This window comes from Xenopus laevis, chromosome 5S (genome assembly GCF_017654675.1).
Source record: "Xenopus laevis strain J_2021 chromosome 5S, Xenopus_laevis_v10.1, whole genome shotgun sequence".
Classification (NCBI taxonomy): domain Eukaryota; kingdom Metazoa; phylum Chordata; class Amphibia; order Anura; family Pipidae; genus Xenopus; species Xenopus laevis.
The window spans coordinates 76636389-76646980 of NC_054380.1; the positions used below are offsets into that span (position 1 = coordinate 76636389).

Sequence of the window (10592 nt, forward strand, 5' to 3'; positions counted from 1 at the left end):
ACAATTTTTACATGTGAGATTCTTTCGTCCAAATAATTTGCAAAGAAATTGCGAAACGCATTTAAGTCAATGGAAAGATAGATGCACAGAACCTCACATCAAACATTTTATTGTGCAAATTCACATAAATAAATCAGCAAACAATTACATAAGCATACAAGTGTTCATGCATAATAAACCACATGGCAGTGTCTCCCCCTCTGTCTGCATACCTTGTGTCAGCCACTCCCTCCTGACGCATTTTGCGCCATTGGGCACTTCATCAGAGGAGGTGTGGCTGTTGTACAGCCCATTCCTTAAATACCTAACCTAATTCATTATTCCATAAATCTTCTAGGCTTAGTTATACATCAAACACAACATAGGGTTAGATAATCATGTCATATTCATATCTATGTCATATTCATATCTCCTGGCCTTTTATACATTTTTTAACCCTTCTTTCTGGAACCTGCACAGAACAATATAATAGGTATAAAAATATTTACTAAAATTCATGTAACCTCACATTGTAGTATGTAATAAATTCCCAACTATACAATTAATATTATTTGTGAATATGGGCTTACAATATTTTGAATCAGTGCAAATGCAACTGTCTCTATTCAAAATATTATTACTTATTTTATTTGTTACTTTTATTCGACAGTTGAGCAAAGTGCTAAAGTGCAATATTAATATATCTAAAAAGAACCCCCTAATACATAAAATTCAACCAGGTGATGAAGTGCAATATTAAAAAACATTCTCAACTAACTTTCAGCAATTACATAAATGACAGTTGTATTAAAATCATTTTAGTTAGTTCCATAGGGATGTATTTAAGAAATGGGCTGTACAACAGCCACATCTCCTCTGATGAGGCGCCCAATGGTGCGAAACGCGTCAGGAGGGACACGAGGTATGCAGACAGGGGGGGGGAGACACTGCCATGTGGTTTATTTTGCATGAAAACTTGTATACAGTACTTACGGTATGTAATTGTTTGCTGATATAATTTGGTGAATTTGCACAATTAAATGTTTGATGTGAGGATCTGTATGTATCTTTCTTTTTTAAGTACATGAATATGTGGACCCATGCACAGTGCTCAAATATTGATAGCAACAACCCATACAAACAATTGATTTGAAGTCAATGGGTGTCAAAATAATTTTGACGCGCGACAATTTTTAAATGTGCGACTCTTTTGTCCAAATGCATTAAAGTCAATGGGCATCAACAACATTTTTACAGGCGACAATTTTTACGAGTGCAACTTTAAATTTTTCCGCAGCAAATTTTTGTGCGGCGAAGTGCGGAAATTCGCCGCACAAAAATCCATGCCTGGCGCATAAATACAACTATAACTAAATATAACTAGAAATACCGATATAATAACCAATAGCCCCAGTAATTTGTAGGGGAAATGCTTTTTTTTTTTTCAGTTGTTTGCTAGGTTCATAAATAATGAAAACAAAATGAATATTCTTTCATATAAGCATATCCGCAGCAAACAAGGACTACTCTGTTAATGTGATTTAAAAATGGCTCCACATATTTCTAGCAGCTTTCCACTAAGAGACAGCGAAAATAACTTTTACACAACTCCAGGAAAATGATCTAAAGAAAATATATATATGTATACATATCAGCAAATAAAAAACCTTAAATTCATCTTGTAAATGGTGCAGAAAAGTCTGTTTTTTAATGAATCATAAAGCGCTTGGGCGCTGTTCTTTACAACCGACAGCCTTCTTGGGCAGAAGATGGAAGTCATCAAAGCAGCACCAGCACCCATCCTATATATTGGGACTTAAACCTTAAATTGACGATTAAATAAATTGGGAATTTAACCAGTTTATCATATAGCCTCAGCTCCATTTAGTACTCTTCTAAGAACAGACACTTCCGATTTAGGAGAGCATGAAAAGAGAAACATGAAGTTTCCCAGCAAATATGATGCCCTGAACAAAAAAAAAAAAAAAAAAAAAAAAAAAAAAAACTTTAAAGTAACAAAATATAAATATAGAAAACAATATAAGCTCTCTATGACATATCACTTGAAAAAGGGGTATATTCCCAAAACATGTCGTGATTTAACACCAATAAAGGGTGATTACAGACAAAAGTACTGCCTATGTTCCAGTCTGTTTCAACTTTCTATGTTCCTGACTCCATTTTATTCAAATAATCCAGATTTTTAAAATGATTTCCTTTTTCTCTGTTATAATAAATCCGTAGCTTGTACATGATCCAAACAAAGATATAATTAATCCTTACTGGAAGCAGAACCAGTCTATTGGGTTTATTTATTGTTGACATGATTTTATAGTAGACAGGGGCAGATTTATCAAAGGTCGAAGTGAAAATTCGAATTTAAAAAGTGTGGATTTTGAGCTAATTTTTGTGTACTTCGACTAGGGAATAGTCCAAATTCGATTTGAATTTGAAAAAAATTTGAGGCATAACTTTTCGCATTGTGCATATTTTTTCCTTTACCGACTTTTATTACATTAGTGTCATAAATATATATTCCCTTTACAAATACACATCCAATTACTGTAGGAGATGGACCTGTTAAAAGCTACCTAATTCCCCAGAACATTTGCATCATTACACTATGGTGGAAAGGTATTACTTACAGATTTAAGAGATCTTTGGCATATATATTCAGTATCTGTGACATGAGTTGTACTTCTTTGTACTTCTGTGACCTAAAGAAAGCCAGTCTTCATTCCCAGATCGAACTCTGGAGAAATCAGGTATTGAACCTGAAAATTCATCTTGTTCCTCTTCCATGAGTTCATTGTCCTCATCTTCTAGCTCCTCACTTGAATAGATGAAACCTCACCAAACAATGACCTGAATAGGAAGGTTTCATATTAATAAAATCACATTAAAGGGGTTGTTCACCTTGAAATTAACTTTTAGTATGATGCAGAGAGTGATATTCTGAGACAATTTTCAATTGGTTTTCATTTTGTATTACTTGTGTTTTTTTGAGTTATTTAGCTTTTTATTCATCAGCTCTCCAGTTTGCAATTTCAGCACTATGGTTGTTAAGGTCCAAATTACTCCAGCAACCATTCATTGATATGAATAAGAGACTTAAATATGAATAAGAGAGACCTGAATAGAAAGACGAGTAATGAAAGAAGCTATGACAATAAATTTGTAGACTTACAGAGCATTTGTGACCCTGATTTAAAAGCTGGAAAGAGACAGAAGACAAATAATGAAGACCAATTACAAAGTTGCTAGAATTGGACATTTTATGACATACTAAAAATTACCTTAAAGGTAAACCACCCCGATAAATATTGTATGTGCATCTTGGTTAGAAACTGTCTTTATTATATTTTAAACAGCTATTATCGAGCTGCCTCTGGAAAAGTGATTATTTTGGCAACTCCTTGGCATTGTCAAAAAGGTACCCATCATTAAGGGGCCATAATACTTTCATATGTACTTCTCTAATAGATATTGTTGAGCATATATCTACTTTCCTTTTCTTGTTCCTCCTCACTTATATGAAGTGGTTCAGCCTGAGCTTTGACTGTCTAAATGTGGCCATACACGGACAGATTAAAGCTGTTGATATTGGTCCTTTGAGCCAATTCAGAATCTTATCTGCCAATGTATGGGGGCTTCCAACTGGTCTCCCTGATGGATATCTGGCCAAGATATCAATCAGAGAGGTTTCTGGTGATCGAGGACCACATCGACTAGTTGATGCGGTCCTACGACCTGTTGGCGGCTATTCTCTTTGTTGTAATCCAATCAGGCCGAACGTTAAGATTAACCTGATATCACCCTACCATTGGTGGTCATATTGGTTAAAGATCCACTCGTATGGCGACCTCGCCAAACTAGCGGATCTTATCATGTATTGCCATTGGTATCTATTCCCGCAAAAAGCCAGCTTAAGGATCTTATGTTTGTATTATTCAGGTGTGCTTCAATACAACAGCCACTTTCGCTGAGGAAATCAATAAATAAATCAATAAAAATACTTATTAAAATGCATAAACATACATTTATGAGCAGTTCATTTTTGGTGCATCTATTCCACCATACAATCATTAGTTAACGAAACATGATGTCTCTATGCACTCAAGAAACAATGTGTGTCAGTCGTAAACCTAGTATAATGTAGCAGTATTTTTCAAACTGCTTATTTTCAGCAAAATAGCAAACTCATGATTGGGAATAGCATGACAAAAAAAAAATCTTTTATTGCAAGGGTCCCTAAACTTTGTTACCAGTGTGCCACATTCAGATATAAAAAGAGTTGGAGAGCAACACAACAGGCATGAAATAAGTTCCTAGGGGTGCCAAATAAGTTCTGTAATTGGCTATTTGATAGCACCTATGTGGCCTGGCAGCCTACAGGAAGCTCTGTTTGGCAGTACACCTGGTATTTATGCAAGCCAGTAATTCAAAAATAAGCACCTGCTTTAAGGCCACGAAGAGCAACCTCCATGCGGTTGGTGAACAATGTGTATTCAAGAAGTAAATATTCCTTACTTTAGCATGCTGATGTAAAATAGCTGCTTAATGAGATTTCCAACTTCCTTTTAATCATTCTAATGTTTCCTTAATAAGTGAGTAGTTGAGACAAATACATCCCAATTCTAAAACCTAATTGGTTAAAATAGCATTAATAGCATGCATGTTAATAATATGATCAACACTTCTTCAAACACAGGGTAGAAAAACATTATGCTGCTTCAACAAAATGTAGGTCTAAAACTACTACATAATATATCTTTTATTAATGCTCGAAGCAACATCAAGGCTGCATTATTAAAGCAACATTGCTTGATAAAACTTTTCCCCAGCTCTTGAGGGCGTGTGAACCTTAAGGCTAGGGTCACACGGGGGCTAGGGATGTAGCGAACGTCGGAAAAAAAGTTTGTGAACATATTCGCGAACTTGCGTCAAAAATGCGAACGGTTCGCGAACGTCGCGAACCCCATAGACTTCAATGGGAAGGCGAATTTTAAAAGCTAGAAAAGACATTTCTGGCCAGAAAAATGATTTTAAAGTTGTTTAAAGGGTGCAACGACCTGGACAGTGCCATGCCAGAGGGGGATCAAGGGCAAAAATGTTTCTAAAAAATCCATTGTTGACACAGCGCTGTGCTGTAAAGGGCAGAAATCACACTACATTTCTAAACCTGTGTAATAAAATGCTTTAAAACGTCCGGCGTCTACATGCCAATCAAGTCGTGTAAAAGTTACAGCCTGTTCACACGCAAAGACGAAACGCGGTGCTTACTGCAACGCAAAAAGACGCAAAGAGCTTTAATGAATGATACCGTCAAGTGAGCAAATAATAGTTTTTAATTACTAGTTGCTTGTCACCTCCAGGATGTTCGTCCTGTTGGTGGCAATATTTCTGTAGTGGTGTGTTTAGCAGTCACCGTGCTTGTGCGCACGTGCACGGTCAGGCAGAGGTAATTCAATGTACAGTGAAGCGAACCAAAAAACACTGATTCTGCAGTGTGGGCCCAGTTTTGGTCTACTTTATTGATCACCTGCGGTGACCATAAAAGATGCGATTTTGCCACTGTTGCAGAACCCTGAAAAATTAGGCATGTGTACTTTCCTGAAAAATTATGTTTTTTTTGTCGCAGCCACTGAACCAGAAGTCCAGAAACAATATGCCATATAAATGCTGAAAATATTAATTTTTTTTTGTGGCAGCCACTGCAGCACAGAGGCCAGAAAAAATATGCCATATAAATGCAAACAATATTAATTTTTTTTTTGTCGCAGCCACTGCAGCACAGAGGCCAGGAAAAATATGCCATATAAATGCTAACAATATAAATTTTTTTGGTCGCAGCCACTGAAGCACAGAGGCCAGGAAAAATATGCCATATAAATGCTGAAAATATTCTGTTTTTTTGGTCGCAGCCACTGAAGCACAGAGGCCAGGAAAAATATGCCATATAAATGCTGAAAATATTCTGTTTTTTTTAGTCGCAGCCACTGAAGCACAGAGGCCAGAAAAAATATGCCATATAAATGCTGAAAATATTCATTTTTTTGTCACAGCCACTGAAGCACAGAGGCCAGAAAAAATATGCCATATAAATGCTGAAAATATTCATTTATTTTTGTCGCAGCCACTGAAGCACAGAGGCCAGAAAAAATATGCCATATAAATGCTGAAAATATTCAATTTTTTTGGTCGCAGCCACTGAAGCACAGAGGCCAGGAAAAATATGCCATATAAATGCTGAAAATATTCTGTTTTTTTTAGTCGCAGCCACTGAAGCACAGAGGCCAGAAAAAATATGCCATATAAATGCTGAAAATATTAAATTTTTTTGGTCGCAGCCACTGAAGCACAGAGGCCAGGAAAAATATGCCATATAAATGCTGAAAATATTCTGTTTTTTTTGGTCGCAGCCACTGAAGCACAGAGGCCAGAAAAACTCAGGATTTACCTGGATTCAAATTAAACCAGTAGGGTTTGCACCCTAGTTTGTAACAGTGGTGGAGGGAGGAGGACGCTAAAGGACAGCTGTATGTGGAGTCATGAGGCGTGCAGAGAAGGACAGCTGCATGGGGAGTCAGAATCAGAAACTCAGAACAAGTCTTCCGGCGTGCAGTAACCCTCCGAGATCCACCCCTCATTCATTTTAATAAAGGTCAGGTAATCCACACTTTTGTGACCTAGGCGAGTTCTCTTCTCAGTTACAATCCCTCCTGCTGCACTGAAGGTCCTTTCTGAGAGGACACTTGAGGCGGGGCAAGACAAGAGGTTCATGGCAAATTGTGACAGCTCTGGCCACAGATCAAGCCTGCGCACCCAGTAGTCCAGGGGTTCATCGCTCCTCAGAGTGTCGATATCTGCAGTTAATGCCAGGTAGTCCGCTACCTGCCGGTCGAGGCGTTCTTTGAGGGTGGATCCCGAAGGGTTCTGCCGCTGCCTTGGGCTGAAAAACATTTGCATGTCTGACGTTACAGAGTGGCCAAAGTGCTTTGTCCTTGCAGGTGCGCTCGTGGCAGGATTACTGGCACCTCTGCCCCTGGAATGTTGATGAGTTCCTGAAGTGACATCACCCTTAAAAGCATTGTACAACATGTTTTGCAGGCTGGTTTGTAAATGCAGCATCCTTTCAGACTTGTGGTATGTTGGTAACATTTCTGCCACTTTATGCTTGTACCGAGGGTCTAGTAGAGTCGCGACCCAGTACAGGTCCTTCTCCTTAAGCCTCTTGATACGGGGGTCCTTCAACAGGCATGACAGCATGAAAGACCCCATTCTCACAAGGTTGGATGCAGAGGTATCCATCTCCGCTTCCTCGTTATCAAGGACTGCATCATCCACGGTCTCCTCCCCCCAGCCACGTACAAGACCAGGGGTCCCCAAAAGGTCACCACCAGCCCCCTGGGAAGCCTGCTCCTGTTGGTCCTCCTCCTCCACAAAGCCACCTTCCTCCTCTGACTCCACTTCTGACACCTCTCCCTGCGTTGCAGCAGGTGCCTGGGTTCGTTCTGGTGATTCCGACCAGAAATCGTGCGCTTCCTGCTCCTCGTCACGCTGGTCTACAGTCTCATCTGTCACTCGTCGCACGGCACGCTCCAGGAAGAAAGCAAAGGGTATTAGGTCGCTGATGGTGCCTTCGGTGCGACTGACCATATTTGTAACCTCTTCAAAAGGGCGCATGAGCCTGCAGGCATCGCGCATAAGCACCCAGTAACGGGGGAAAAAAATCCCCAGCTCTGCAGATCCAGTCCTACCACCCAGTTCAAACAGGTATTCGTTGACGGCTCTTTGTTGTTGCAGCAGACGTTCCAACATGAGGAGCGTTGAATTCCAGCGAGTCTGGCTGTCGCAAATCAAACGCCTGACTGGCATGTTGTACCGCTGCTGAATGTCAGCAAGGCGTGCCATGGCTGTATAGGAACGTCTGAAATGGGCCGACACCTTCCTGGACTGCCTGAGAACGTCCTGGAATCCTGGGTACTTTGAGACAAAACGTTGTACTATTAAATTCAGAACATGTGCCATGCAGGGCACATGTGTTAAATTGCCCAGTCTCAGTGCTGCCAACAGATTGCTTCCATTGTCACACACCACTTTTCCGATCTTCAGTTGGTGTGGGGTCAGCCACCGATCGGCCTGTGACTGCAGAGATGACAGGAGTACAGATCCGGTATGGTTTTTGCTTTCCAGGCACGTCATCCCCAAGACAGCATGACAACGGCGTACCTGGCACGTCGAATAGCCTAGGGGGAGCTGGGGGTGCACAGGTGTGGAGGAGGACCCAGCAGCAGAGGACGAAGAAGAGGAAGAAGACGAGGTAGAGAGCGAAGGAGGAGTAGAGGTGGTGGCAGAACCGCGTGCAATCCGTGGCGGTGACACCAACTCCACTGTCGTTGTTGAGCCACACATTTCCTGCTTCCCAGCCATGACCAAGTTCACCCAGTGGGCAGTGTAGGTGACATACCTGCCCTGACCATGCTTGGAGGACCATGCGTCAGTAGTCATATGGACCTTTGGCCCAACACTAAGTGACAGAGATGCGGTGACTTGGCTCTGCACATGGTGGTACAGGTGTGGTATTCCCTTTTTTGAAAAAAAATTGCGGCTGGGTACCTTCCACTGTGGTGTCCCAATTGCTACAAATTTGCGGAAGGCCTCAGAGTCCACCAGCTGGCGGGCTAAGAGTGCAGACAAGCCAGCTGTCAGACGCCGGGCAAGGGGGTGACTCGCAGACATTGGCTTCTTACGCTCAAACATGGCCCTCACAGAAACTTGGCTGGGGGCAGATGACTGGGAATGGGAACTGGTGGTCAAGGTGGAAGGCGGAGTGGAGGGTGGTTCAGACGGGTCAAGGACAGCAGAGGTAGAGCAGTAAGATGCTGGACCAGAAGGAGGGTGGCTTTTAGTTTGCCTGTTGCCTTTGAGGTGTTGCTCCCAAAGTGCTTTGTGCTTGCCGTTCATGTGCCTTCGCATAGAAGTTGTACCTATGTGGCTGTTGGGCTTCCCAAGACTCAGTTTCTGACTGCACTCATTGCAAATTACAACGCTTTTGTCAGAGGCACACACATTAAAAAAATCCCACACTGCTGACCTTTTTGAGGCTGGCAATCTGGGGGTAAAAGTAGAAGTCGGCGGCGTTGGCGGGTGCGTTGGCCGGCTGACCACAGGTGCCGATACATGTTGTTGCCCTACTGTTCCCTGCGAGCTGTCCTCCCTGCTTCTTCTAAGTCTTATTCTCCTCCTGCCTCTCTGACTCTCCGTCTCTCCATCTGAACTATCCTCCTCTTGCTCTCTTCTACTGGGCACCCACAAAACATCAATCTCCTCATCATCATTCTCCTCAGATGCATCAATTTCTTCTAACAGCTCACAGAAGGAAGCAGCAGCGGGGACCTCCTCGTCATCACTCATTATGTCCATCTCTGTTGTGTTCTCTGCCAGAATTAAATCTGGTGTAACGTCCTCATCTCCTTCATCTTCTTCTGCAAATAATGGTTGCGCATCACTCAGTTCAAGAAACTCATGTGAAAATAACTCCTCTGACTCCAGTGAAGAAGGGGCGCCGGTGGTGGAGGAAGTGTTACGTGGGGTGCCCATAGCAGTGGAGGATGAGGATGTTGTGGTAAAGTTAGAAACGGTAGAGGATGGGGTGTGCTGTGTAAGCCAGTCAACTACCTCTTCAGCATTTTGGGAGTTCAGGGTCATTGCCTTTTTAAAACTGGGCAATTTCCTAGGGCCACAGGATAGCATAGCAGCACGGCCCCTAGTGCCTCTGCGTGGCGGCCTGCCTTTGCCTGGCATTATTTTTAAAACAACAACAACAACAACTCAGGTGGTGTTTCTGGAGACGGTATTATTATTGATATTTAGACAGAATGTGAACAAGCTCACAGAGCTAGATGGGAGTTGTTTGAAAATGAAGAAGAAGAAGAACACACTGGGCAAACAAGGCCTACAAGGTCAACGTATACACTACTACAGCAGTGGATACGGAATATATTATTGCTGCCTGAAAAACGTCACTCGGGTGGTGTTTCTAGAGACGGTATTATTATTGATATTTAGACAGAATGTGAACAAGCTCACAGAGCTAGATGGCAGTGGTTTGAAAATGAAGAACACACTGGGCAAATAATGCCTACAAGGTCAACGTATACACTACAGCAGTGGTGGATACGGAATATATTATTGCTGCTTGAAAAACGTCACTCAGGTGGTGTTTCTGGAGACGGTATTATTATTGCTATTTAGACAGAATGTGAAAAAGCTCACACAGCTAAGTGGCAGTGGTTTGAAAATGAAGAACACACTGGGCAAATAATGCCTACAAGGTCAACGTATACACTACAGCAGTGGTGGATACGGAATATATTATTGCTGCTTGAAAAACGTCACTCAGGTGGTGTTTCTGGAGACGGTATTATTATTGATATTTAGACAGAATGTGAACAAGCTCACACAGCTAAGTGGCAGTGGTTTGAAAATGAAGAACACACTGGGCAAATAATGCCTACAAGGTCAACGTATACACTACAGCAGTGGTGGATACGGAATATATTATTGCTGCTTGAAAAACGTCACTCAGGTGGTGTTTCTGGAGACGGTAT

The 10592-nt window shown here is 41.7% G+C and overlaps 1 long non-coding RNA gene across 1 annotated transcript in view; it reads right to left on the bottom strand.

Moving 5' to 3' along the window:
• LOC108717991 overlaps nt 1-10592 on the bottom strand; it is a 36183-nt gene that overhangs the window by 14154 nt on the left and 11437 nt on the right. Inside the window, exon 2 of the long non-coding RNA XR_001935948.2 lies at nt 2625-2844. This is a non-coding gene — a long non-coding RNA (uncharacterized LOC108717991). The remainder of the gene's footprint in view (nt 1-2624; nt 2845-10592) is intronic.